Consider the following 12,683-nt stretch of genomic DNA (forward strand, 5'->3'; position numbering starts at 1 on the left):
CCAAAGTTGTATATACCTTTGTTACAAGTGATGAGGCACATCATCACCTCAAGTTCATAGCTGACATTGGGATTCCATGTTGGTATTGATATTCTGTGGGTTTGAAGAAATGTATAATGACATGTCCATTATTGTGGTATCATTCAGAGTATTTTCACTACCCAAAATATCTTCTGTGCTCTGCCTATTTATTTCATCCTCTCCCCTAACCTCTGGCAACAACTGATGTTTTGGGGTCTAGTTTTGCCTTTTCCAGAATGTCACATAGTTGGGCACATACATAGCTCCCCCCTCCTCTTTTTTTTTTTAACTGAGAGTCAAAACACCCTTTACTGCTTACAACAGTAAACGGAATAAAGAAAACCAGAACTCTTGCGTTTGGGGTGGCATTCATAGACTCGGTTGCCAACCTACAAATGTGAGGCGTAGCCTTTCACATAGATTTCTTTTACTTAGTAATAACATGCATTTGTTTTCTCCATATCTTTTCATGGTTTAATAGATCTTTTTTTTTTTTTTTTTTTGGTATTGTATAACATTGCATCGTCTGGATGGACCAAACATTCACCTACTGAAAGATATTTTGGTTGCTTCCAAATTTTGACAATTCTGAATAGAGCTTCTGTAAACACCTATTGCTTCACTCATGTTCTTCAACCTCATTGGAAGTTCTATTGATTTTTGTGGTCACTTATACAGTGTAGATCCTCTTCAATGTTCTACCCTGGGAATGCTTTTATGTTTTTATTGAACTTTTAGTTGACATCTTAAAAGTAATATGTATAAATCTAAACTCTTGGTTTCATTCTCCTAATCCAGATTCTGATTGCACTGAGAATGAATCTACTGATAGAGCCTTTGAGAGGTATATAAACTCTGCTGCCACCACTCATCATATACTACCAAACATATATTTTTTTATACTGGGGATTGAACAGAGTGCTTGACTTCTGAGTCACATCCCCAGCCTTTTAAATATTTTATTTAGAGACAGAGTCTTATTGAGTTGCTTAGGGCCTCCCTAAGTTGCTGAGGCTGACCTTGAATTCACTAACCTCTGGCCTCAGCTTTCTGAACTGCTGGGATTACAGGCATGTGCTATTGCACCTGGCTCCTACCAAACTTTTTGATCCATATGGTATAGCAGCATATTATTTTAGTTTATTTGTTAAATAGAAAGTCCATTTATTCATAATGCAGGAAACTGTTCATCCTGACCTCTTTTCTTTTTGTGTTCTTCTTTGTCTCATATTGGTTATTAATATACTCAGAAAGCCCAATTTAACTTCTCATATAAAATGATCATCCCTCACATTCATCAGATATACTTTTTCTTTTTAAAGAAATTTTATGGATGCATTATAATTATACACATTAGTGTGATTTTACTTTTGGTTTTGATAAGAACACAATATGAGATCTACTATCTTCAAATTTTTATTTTCATAGTAGAATATTGTTAATTAAGGGTACTCTGCTATGTAGCAATCTCTAGAATTTATTTATGTTGAATAATAGCAACTTTACAGTAATTTTAGAGCAGCTCACCACACCCATAACCCCACTTCCATAACCCCCATTCCATTGCATACCTCAACAGCTACCATCCTATTCTCTTTTTTATGAATACCTTATATAATAGAATCACATAGAATTTGTCCTACTGTGACATTTATGTTGTCACATATAACAGGATTTCCTTCTTATCTAAGGCTGAATTTCATGTATATGTATCATGTATCCTCATGGATTTTTAAAGTCATTAATCCCATGATGAAATTTACATTGTTTCTATCCCTGACTCTTACGGATGATGCTATAATGAACATGGGAGTGCCTATGTCCAAACAAGACTCTAATTTCAAGTCTTTTGGATATATTCCAAAGAGGGGGATTGTTGGATCTTAAGGTAATCCTGTTTATAATTTTTTAATTTGATTTTATTACTTCATTGTTTTCTAAAATTTGTTTCTGTTGGAATATTATAACTGTACACAATTTTGTGGTTCACTTTGTTCTACTCAGAAATGCTTATAAAATAATTTGTTCCATTTCAATGCCCAGTACTATTCCCTTTTCTCTCCTTCTCTTTCCCCCAGATTCCTTTCCTCTACTCTATCTGTCTTCCTTATATTAATTTATTTTTTAACTGGTGCACTATGGTTATATGTAATAGTGGGATTCCTTGTTGAATATTCATACATGCACAGAGCATAATTTGGTCAATTTCATTCTGTAGTTCCTCCCTTTCCCATCCTCCCTCTCTTTCTTGATCACTGTCCTCTACTTCACTGTGTTCCTTTTTCATGAGATCTCCATTTTTAATTCCTTTTACATCTTTTTCTTTCTCAAGATTCCACATATAAAAAACCCTTCAATCCTTGACATTTTGCATCTTTTCACATTTAACATAGATGTTCTCCATTTCCCTTAATTTACCAAAAAATAAACAATTTTATTCTTATTTATGACTGAGTAAACTTCATTTTGTCTATATATCACATTTTCATTTTCCATTTGTCTATTGAGAAATGCCTAGACTGGTTCTATAACTTAGTTATTGTAAATTGTGTTGCTGTAAACATTGATATCCATGTATCACTGTAGTATGCTGATTTTAATTCTTTTAGATAAATGACAAGGAGTGGGATGGCTGAGTCAAATGTTGGCTCCATTCCTAGTCTTTCCAGGAATCTGTATACTGCTTCCCAAAGTGGGATTGTATAAATTAGCAGTCCCACCAACGATGCAGGATGATAGCCTGCCCCACAACATGTTTGCCAATATTTATTATTATTTGTATTATTAATAGTTACTATTCTGACTAGAGTGAGATGGAATCTCCATGTACTTTTGATTTATATTTTCTTAATTGCTAAGGATGTTGAACATTTTTCAGTATTTATTGGCCATTTGCATTTCTTCTTTTGAGAAATGTCTGTTTAGTTTATTTGCTGCTTTATTGATTGATTTATTGTGGTTTGGCTTGCAGTTTCCTGATGATTACTGATGCTGAGCTTCTCTTCTTAAACCAACCATCCATCTGTCAGTCTTCTTTGGAGAAATGTCCATTCAAATATTTTGTCCATTTTTAAATTTGGTTATTTGTTTTTATGCTAAGGAGAAGTAGGAGTTCCTTACATATTTTGGTTATCATTATGGTTTGGATATTTAAAGTCCCCCAAAGGATCATATGTTGAAGACTTTGTCCCCAGCCAACAGTACTGTTGGGAGATGATTGAACCTTTAGGACACAAGGCCTTATAGAAGGAAGTTACATCATTGGAGGATGCTCTTCAAAGGGATATTGGTACCCTGCACCCCCCACCCCTTCTCTATCTTTCTCTCTCTTCCCTGATCTTTCTCTCTCTTTGTTTCCTGGTCACCATGAGATGAACAGACTTTATCTGACATGCATTCTTCACCATGAAGTTTTTCCTTATCACAGGCCCACTGACAACAGGGCCAAGTGACTATGTACTGAAACCTCTGAAACCATGAGCTAACAGAATCTTTCTTCCTTAGAAGTTGATCATCACAGGTATTTTGTTACAACTATAGAAATCTGGTTAGCACAGTTATTAATTTCATTTCAGATTCACAGTTTAAAAATGTTTTCTTCCATTCTGAAACAGAATATAAATTTATGTCTAATTTTCATTATTTCTTAAGTTGACTACTGTTCAAAATCTTAATTTTCAATAGAAGCAAAAAGAGTTGACCTTTTAAATAAATGACTGTATTTTAGCACTTTACTGAGAGATATAGAAACATCCATTGATGTAGACAGCTTTTAAACATTTTTTTCCTTAGAGGAGGAAGAGTTCTTGTCTGGAGGTTCTCTCAAGCCAATGGCTGGACATCAGGGAATGATGGAGTCAGTCCAGGAAAGGACAGCAAGGCGGCCACTCTCCCCAATGTCCTTGGAGCAAAACTCTTCAATGTGGCAGGACCAGCCATTTAAATACAGTTCCAAGTTGGTGGTTTACCTTGGTAGATTGGTTACACCCAGTGACAGTCAATGTCCATTGGTTATGTCCAGTGAGGTGATGTGATTGCAACTGGACATGTTCTTTGCACATGCCCATGGAGCTGTGCTCCCTATCAATTTATATATCCTGGAGATTAGTGCTCTGATACGTGTGTAATAAATATATTTTCCCACTCTGTGGGCATTCTCTTCACATTATTGGTTGTCTCCAACAATCTTTTTAGTTTGAATCCATCCCATTTATTAACTCTTGATTTTATTTCTTGTGCTTTAAAGAAGTCTGGTGCAGGAAGTCAGGATCTAATCTGACGTGAAGAAGATTTGGGCCTACTTTTTCTTCTATTAGGCACAGGTGACTGGCTTAATTCCCAGATTCTTGATCCACTTTGAATTGAGTTCTGTGCATGGTGAGAGATACAGGTTTAATTTCATTCTGTTGCATATTGATTTCCAGTTTTCCCAGCACCATTTGTTGAAGAGGTTATCCTTTCTCCAATGTTTGTTTTTGGTGCCTTTGTCTTTTATGAGATAACCGTATTTATGTGGGTTTGTCTCTGTGTCTTCTATTCTGTACCATTGGTCTACATGTGTATATTGGTGCCAAAACCATGCCAAGTTTGTTACTATTGCTCTGTAGTATAGTTTACGGTCTGGTATTGTGGTGCTTCTTGCTTTACTCTTCTTACTACAGATTTCTTTGGCTATTCTGGGTCTCTTATTTTTCCAAATAAATCCATAATTGATTTTTTGATTTCTATGAGAAATGTTGGGATTTTAATTGGAATTGCATTAAATCTGTTTAATGCTTTTGGTAGTATGGCCATTTTAACAATTGTAGTGATTCTGACCATGGAAATATGAAGGGAAGCATTTCTCTGGTGAGTAAACTCCTAGGGGTAATAGGCACCCTGTTTCCAATGCTTAGAATGCTCTGCAGTTTCTCGTAGGAACTAGTAAAATAGCTAATACATGTGCAATGTCTAGCTGCTGTGGCAATGCCCTGCCTTAGGAGACTTTATGTTAGACTTTTATCAGCCTCCACCTTGATCTCAGGCACATAACTCCTGGGAATAAAGGAACTTGTTTGCCAGATAACTACAATGTTTCAACAAGCCCTGGTGCTCCTAGACCTGCCCACCTAATGGTAACTTCAGACAATTGGTTTCTTGAAAGCTACACAAAGTTCCTAACATTGCATAATGTAACTGCAGAATAAGCAAACTTACTGATACAATAAACAATAATGTAGTTATTGTACTAATGACCTAATATAACCTATTGGTGTAAATAAACATGACCTCTGCATCTTGTCTCTGTGTCTCTTTTTATTTTCCTTACAGACAATATTAGTTCTTCCTATCTAAGAACATGGGAGATCTATCTTCTAAGGTCTTCTTCAATTTCCTCCTTTAGTGTTCTGTATTTTTCATTTAAGAGGTGCTTCACTTCTTTTCATGCTTTCTGTATGTCTTTCCATGCTTTCCATAGATTGATTCCCAAGTATCTTATTTTTTTGAGGCTATTGTGAATGGGGTAGTTTTTCTAATTTCTCTTTCTGAGGGTTAATCACTGATGTATAGAAATGCATTTCATTTATGGGTATTGATTTTATAGCCTGCTACTTTGCTGAATTAATTTATTAATTCTAGAAGTTTTCTGGTGAATTTTTTTGGATCCTCTAAGTATAGAATCATGTCATTGACAAACAGTGATAGTTTGAGTTCTTCTTTTCTTATTCATATCTCTTTAATTTCTTTCCTCTGTCTAGTCAATAGAGTTTCAAGGACTATGTTGAATAGGAGTGGTGAGAGAGGACATCCTTGTCTTGTTCCAGTGAGGAAATGCCTCCATCTGCCCCCCACCCCGCCCCCATTTTGAATAACGTTGGACTTGGGCTTAGCATAGATAGCTTTTATAATGTTGAGGTATGTTCCTGTGATTCCTAGTTTTTCTAGTGTTCTAAACATGAAAAGGTGTTGTTGTATTTTATAAAGTGCTTTTTCTACACCTATTGAGAGGATCATATGATTTTTATCTTTAAGTCTATTGATGTGATGAATTACATTTATTGAATTCCGTATGTTGAACCAATCTTACATCCCTGGGATGAACCCCAATTGGTGCACTGTCCTTTTAATATGCTTTGTATGTGCTTTGCCAGAATTTTATTGAGAATTCTTGCATCTATGTTCATCAGGGATACCGGTCTGAAGTCTTCTTTCCTTGATGTGTCCTCGTCTGGTTTTGTTATCAGAGTGATAATAGCCTCATGGAAGGAGTTTGGAAGGGTTCTCTCCTTTTCTGTTTCCCTTAAGCCATATAAAATGTCCTTCTTTATCCCTTCTGAAAGTCCACTTTGTTTGGTATGAGGATGAAAACCCCTGCTTGTTTATGCAGTCCAGGTGGGTGGTATGTTTTTTCCCCATCCTTTCACTTTCTGTCTGTGGATGTCTTTTCAATAAGATGAGTCTCTTGAAGGCAGCATAGTGTTGCATGTTTTTTTTTAAATCAAATTTTCTAGTCTATGTCTTTTAATTGATGAGTTTAGGCCATTAACATTCAGGGTTATTATTGAAATATGGTTTGTATTCCCAGTCATTTTTTTTACTTGACTTTGTTTCTCCTTTGATTGGTTTTTCCTTTAGTGTAGTTCCTCCCTTTCATGATTTTTATTATTTTTTTTCACTTTCTTCTCATGAAATATTTTGTCAAGAATATTCTGTAGTACAGGCTTTCTCACTATAAATTCTTTTAACTTTTTGTTTTTTAATCATAGAAGGTTTTTATTTTGTCATCAAATCTGAAGTTTAATTTTTCTAGATATAAGATTCTTGGTTGTCATCAATTTTCTTTCAGAGCTTGGTATATGTTGTTCCAGGATCTTCTAGCATTGACGGTCTGGGTTGAGAACTCTTCTGAGACCCAAATTGATTTCTCCTTATATGTAAACTCTGTTGCACCTTTTAAAATTCTATCCTTATTCTGTATGCTAGGCATTTTCATTATAATGGGCTTTGATGTAAATCTGTTGTTCTTTTGTACATTTGGTATCCTGTAAGCCTCTTGTATTTGATTTTCCAATTCATTCTTCATGTTTGGGATATTTTATGATAATATTTCATTGAATAGCTTGTGTATTCCTTTGGTTTGTATCTCTGTGATTTCCTCTATTCTGATAAATCTTAGATTTGGTCTTTTGATGTTATTCCAGAATTCTTGGATGTTCTATTCATGGTTTCTTACCATCTTCACTGTGTGTTCAACTTTATTTTCAAGAGTGCATATTTTGTCTTCATTGTCTGAGGTTCTGTCTTGCAATTTCTAGTCTGTTGGTAATGCTTTCTATTGAGTTTTTTATTTCATTTATTGTTTCCTTCATTTCAACGATTTCTGTCTGTTTGTTTTTTCAGAATCTCTATCTTGTCCTTGAAGTAATCTTTTGCTACCTGTATTTGCTCTCTTATCTCTTTGTTGGAGTGATCAATTGTTGCCTGTATTTGCTCTCTTATGTCATTGTTTGATTTGCAGACCATTTTAATTATATACATTTGAATTCCTTCTCTGACATTTTATCTACTGTGCTGTCAATGAATTCTATTATTGTATCATCTTGGTTTATTTGGGGCACTTTCTTCCCTTGTCTTTTCATGCTTTCCAATTGTCTTCCCTCCTAGCAGTACATATCTGAGGTATTAAAGTTTCTACTCTATAATCTTACAATGTCCCTGCATGTTACTGATGTCTCACCTTTCAGGGGGAGATCAATATGAACAGCACTCATTGCAAATGATATACAGCCTTAAATCAAATGATTTCTATTTAGACTATACAGTTTTACTATAATAAACAGGAATGATGTGTTCAATTATTATCTGAAATATAAACAGTAGGTTTGCAAAAGGGCCTACAGATTCTAATGGTGGAAAAAACAAGAAATGGTGTAGGGAGAGGTTTTAGGATGTGATGTTCATGAGGTAGGAGTGAGAATATAGAGGTATTAGATCATAGGAAGAGTGAAAGATCTGTCAAAAGAAGTTGGCTGTTAACAGGAGAAAAGAGAGAAAGAGGTTACTCAGTGCAAGGCTCTCCTGCCCCTGCAACAAGATGGTGGCTATTAGCACACTTAGCAGGGATACCTCTGGTACACACAAGCCATGGTGATGGTCTTTTGGGTCCTGGATGTTATCCCAGTTGGAAGCAGCCATGTCCATAGTTGGTGGCAGTGTATCGTCAAACCTGTAAATACCTTGGTGTTGGGCTTCCAGTTGCTGGCCAGTATCTCAAGATAGAAGTTGCTACAATTAAAGATGGTGGTGGCAGCAGTTGAGGTAACCTGAGATGGTGTTGGAAGTGTCCCAAGATGGCAGCAACCACTTTTAGGGATGGTGCTGAATGGGCAAGCCAAATGATGACTTTGGGCAACCCGTTTGGAGATGCACTGCTGTGGTGTATGGGTGTGGTCTTCAGTGAGGTGGACAGTCCTATGCCTGGGCCTGGGCCTGGGCCTGATCTTTTCCCAGGTGACTGGGGCTGTCCCAGGCCTGCCTGGTCTCTGTGGGGGTCAGCAAGACTGTCTCAGGCCTGCTGGGCTCTGCAGGGATGGATGGGGCTGTTCTGGGCCTGTCTGGTCTCCACTGGGGGTCCCTTTTTAAAAAATTCTTTATATATATAGATGTGAGGTCATTTTTTTGTGTTTCTTTTACAATTAAGGAACAGATAGTGATTTCTTTAAGGACACACAAAGAAATGGTTGATTCAGGACTGGACTCATGTTAGTGTTCTTAGTTACATTTTTTCCTGCCTTAGACGCCTTAGAGTCTTTTGATTACTGCCCTGTATATAGTGAGAATTATAATTTATTCAAAAGCTTTGGGAATAGCTAAACTCACTAGGAATTATTTGAAAACCGAAATAAATATTTTGAATCTTTTAAAAACATACTGAATTGGGTCAGGGGTATAAATGTCAAAACTTTCATCAGGAGAGAGTTTCACAGTTCTTATGACACATCCTGCTGCATTTCAAAGAGAAAGAAAGCCAATGACCACAAAGGCGGATGACATGAGGATGAGCAGACAATCATTTCTCCTTTGCTGTGTACTCTCCTGTCACCAGAGGTTAGAAAACAAAGGAATGAAATAATCAATCTTGAAACTACAATAGATTCTTAAATGAATGAACAAAGTCCAACTGCCCTTTTAACCTCTCCTGCATGTTTTCAAGCTTATTATTACTAGTGCATCTTCAGAAGCAGATAGTAATGAAACAAAATCCCAGACTTTTCATTAGACAGAAACTGACTTTAGTCCTTGAATTTTGACTGCTCCTCATATTCAGCAATTTGTATAACTTTTCAAATCCTCATGAATCAATGGTAAAATATGAATTATAATACAACCTACCTTATTCTTACACATAAGTACACATACACCCACAACATTTATATACGAAGCTGCTATCATTGGTTGGATAGTGCAGGAAAAAGAGGTTATGTGTATTAATACTGACAAGTATATTTTCATGGAGTTGGCTTGGAAAGAGAAGTTGCCTATGTTTGGGAGGAGGATGGTAGTGAATAGTAGTTAGCAGAAGACAGAGCCCTTCAAAACAGTCTTCAAACTCAGGGCTGGGGCTGGGGCTCAGTGGTAGTGGACGTGCCCGGTATGTGTGAGGCACTGGGTTTGATTCTCAGCACCATATATTAAAAAAATAAAGATCTATCAGCAACTAAAAAATATTTTAAAAAGTCTTCAAACTCAAATGGAAATATTTAAAATACTATCCCTATACAAAAATCTTCATAAAATACAGCCCAGAGCTTGCCAATAAGTCTGTAGGCTAAAAGACAGCCCACAAAAATCTCGGGACTTGCAACTTTTAATTTCTGATTAACTTATGAGAATGTGAGAAAAATTGGGTGTAAAACATGGGACTCTTTCATCCAAGCTAAGAGGTGGATTTCAAGAAATATATTACAAAAAGGAATGGCTCACGTGGGATGGCTGGATGGGCCAGCTGCATCAGCTGAGCAAAGGTAGACAAAGGCTGGAAACCACAGACTGCCTAAGTCGACCCTCCTTGTCACTGTCCATTTTCCTGAAACCAAAAAAAAAAAAAAAAAAGGTCATTATCCATACTAATAACAAGTTAATATTTAGCATTCATCAGTCCAAACACTGCTTTTGAAATTTTCCCCATCATAAGCATGACGAAACCCGTGTTTTATTCACAGTTTTTATGCATTAACTTATTTCATTCTCACAATAATATTTTAAGGTAGGGTTCATTACTGATGGATGAGGGAAATGACAACCCCCAGGATAGGGAAATGACCACCCTCTAAAACTGTCTGACCTGGAGGAAGAGGAAGGCAATCATTAATCCTCTGCCAGTAAATCCTCCCCCCCACCAACAGTGGGTCTCGAGGGAAAAAGCCAATTTTCATCCCCTCCAGCGTTCATCTCCAGCATCTCCACCAAAAGCAAATATTCATCCCTTCCCAGCCACAATGTGTCATGAAGGGAGGAGGCAGATACTGAAATGCTGGGCCCTGGACTTTTACCCTTTCCCATCGCAGAAGAGTCCTAGAAGGAGAAGAGCAAATAGGGAGGCTCTGGGTCACAGTGTGTCCCAGAGGAGGAAGATAAGCAGTGAACACCGAGTTCTGAGCTTTTGTCTCTTCCCAGTAAAACAATAAGTTTCAGACTTTTTACAACTTTTTTCCTGATTGCCCAAATCGACGCATCTGCTTTAGTCTTCAATGAATAATTCACTCTCATTGTAAAACCCAGAGCCCCTGTGTAACTGGCAGCCATCTTTCACCCCCCAAATGAGCCCCTCCAGTGCCTGATCGATTGACTGCACTGCAGAGTCAAGGAAAGCTTGCTTCCATCCCTGTTATTTGCCTTCTCATAACGGTGCTGAAACCGTGACAGTTATTTTTGCTTACGATTACTCTCTTCATTTTGCAGATAAAACAACCAGGTTCGGGGTGTTTAATATAGAATGAATTCCTTCATGGTAAGTGGTGGGATTGATACGCACCTTTTCCAAAAAGCCAGGTTTATTATTTTATTTATTTTTATGTGGTGCTGAGGATGGAACCCAGGGCCTCACACATGCTAGGCAAGTGCTCTACCACTGAGCTACAGCCCCAGCCCCCCTCCAAAAAAGCCAGGTTTGATAGCACAGTTGCTTACCCTTCTCTTCAGATGGCTTCTGCTGGAGGAACATGCCCCTGAGGTTCCATCCTACTGCATTCACTATTCATATATCTTTTCAGATACTTCACTGGGGAATCCTAAACACTAAGTTTGGATCAGTGGAGAAAATTATTAATTACATATTGAGTTAAATTTAATTTTATTTAAATTGAATTAAGACCATTCATCGCACTTAAAAATCACTCTGCCTGGGTTTAAATTATGGCTTGGGCCTAAAGCTTGGCTTGCAATTACTACTTGTGTACACATGAATAAATTATTCAACATCTTGTGTCTCGAATGAATGAAAGAAGTGATTAACTTTGTAATATTATTGTGAAGAGTTAATGAATATGTATGTAAATTGTCCTGACAATTTCCTGGCAGCTGAACAAAATTGAAGATGAAGACTTTACTAGATTTGGGGAAAGGGAATTAGAAAGTATAGCAGACATATCATTTTGGACCATTTAATTTTCTAAATTTCAGCTTTAAAATTTATAAAACTGAAAAATTAGAAGAATATTTTTTGCAGATTTCTCAGATTCAGTAATTCATAACTCTAAATATGCATAACATACTAAAATTTGCTTTCCGTCCATCCTTATCTAGTGAACCTTGTAGAACAAATTATTGCTGTAGTGAAATAATGCATACTATATTTTACATCTATTTTTACTTCAATCTTTTGTTGTTGTTGTTGTTTAATAATCATCATTATTACAGGGCTTCTCATAATTCTCAAATAATATTGATATAGACCAGGACAGAAGTAACACAACTCATTCTGCTGAGACTAATGAATGACCGCATGTCCCTTCTTTAAAACATTCACCCTGATCTACTTCATTGTCTGGGAATTTGGAAAGTAACGCATTAGTCTTTTGGACTCTCATCTTCTCCTTCCCTGTAGTTTTTCCTCAGTAGCATGTCTCTGGTGGCCTTTTTAAAATCAGCTGCCACTCCCACAGTGATGGAGGGCTCCTTCTAGAAGAAAAGGTCATTTTTTTTTACAATGTTTATGATGCTCAGATCTTCTTTTTGTATAGCCTTTGCTACTGTGAAAATTTACCTCTTGGCTTCAATGACCTGTGTGTGCAAACCCCTACATTACACCGCAATCATGGCAAAAGGTCTGTGTGCTTGTCTGCCATAGCTTGTGACTTTTCTGTGGCTTCCATCCACACTGGGGACACATTCAGCCTCTCATTCAGAATGTCCACGTGCTGTATCACTTCTGTGATATTCCAGCGGTCATGGTTCTCTTTCGTTCTGGTAGACATGTTAGTGAGCTGGTTTTTGTTTGTGTCATGACCTTCAATCTGTTTTTTATTCACCTGTTTATCTTGGTACACCATATATTCATTTTTATCATCATCCTTACAAGGCACTCAACTTCAGAATAGAAGAAGTCTTTGTACACTTGTACATGTCACCTCACTTCAGTCTTCATCCCCGAATACCTTCAGCCCAGTTCCAGTCATTCTGTG

The sequence above is a fragment of the Marmota flaviventris genome, chromosome 9 (genome assembly GCF_047511675.1).
Source record: "Marmota flaviventris isolate mMarFla1 chromosome 9, mMarFla1.hap1, whole genome shotgun sequence".
NCBI lineage: Eukaryota > Metazoa > Chordata > Mammalia > Rodentia > Sciuridae > Marmota > Marmota flaviventris.